The sequence below is a fragment of the Talpa occidentalis genome, unplaced genomic scaffold, assembly GCF_014898055.3.
Source record: "Talpa occidentalis isolate TD23 unplaced genomic scaffold, MPIMG_talOcc4v2.1 talOcc4.12, whole genome shotgun sequence".
Classification (NCBI taxonomy): domain Eukaryota; kingdom Metazoa; phylum Chordata; class Mammalia; order Eulipotyphla; family Talpidae; genus Talpa; species Talpa occidentalis.
In genome coordinates this window covers 45,929,210-45,929,981 of record NW_023601212.1, presented here as the reverse complement: position 1 = coordinate 45,929,981, position 772 = coordinate 45,929,210, and positions in this window count along the sequence as shown.

Here is a 772-nt window from a genome sequence, read left to right as displayed (position 1 = left end):
AAAAAAATTGTTCAAGCACATACATATGCTTGTGAATACAGTTTATCTTGTGACTAGTTTATCATGAAATGCTACACAAGAAAATGGACACAACAGTTGCCTATGCACATTTGTTTTTTCAAAACTGGCATAGTATACATGTTATTTTGTAACCTGCTTCCTTTTTTAAAAGTAATATGCCAGAAACATTTCTGGGTTATTAAATATCCTTCCTTAATTGTGTCTGTGTACATGGTATTGTGGTGACAGAAATGTGACTTAATGAACCTGCCCCTATTGCTACACATTTAATACTACTTTACAAGGTAAGTTTGCAGTGCACACATAGTGCAGCACACACATCTGATTTGGAATAAATTCCTCATGGTATACTTGCAGGATCAAAGCAGGGTTGCAAATTTTAAACTTCCACTTCACATCTTGAGTGGGCCCCAAAAGCAGATGCATCTGACCAGGGGTATGCATTTTGAGTCTTGTTTCCAAGTTCTTGAAACCATCACTGCAGTAGCCTCTACTTCTACCAGTGTTCTTCTACTTTCTTCTTACCAATGGGTTCTGATTTAGTCCACCAAAATGAGTCGCAGTGAGGTCCTATGGTGCTTAAAATTTCAGTCTCTTCTTAAACGCTGTAAAATAAATGTTGGAAAGTAGTGATCACTGTGCACAGGCTTTCGGGGGGGCAGTAAAGCAATATCCAGGTGAAATATGCACACCCTTTGACTCAGAACCAAGTTTATATATACACTAATAGTGGCCTAACAACAGAACCAAT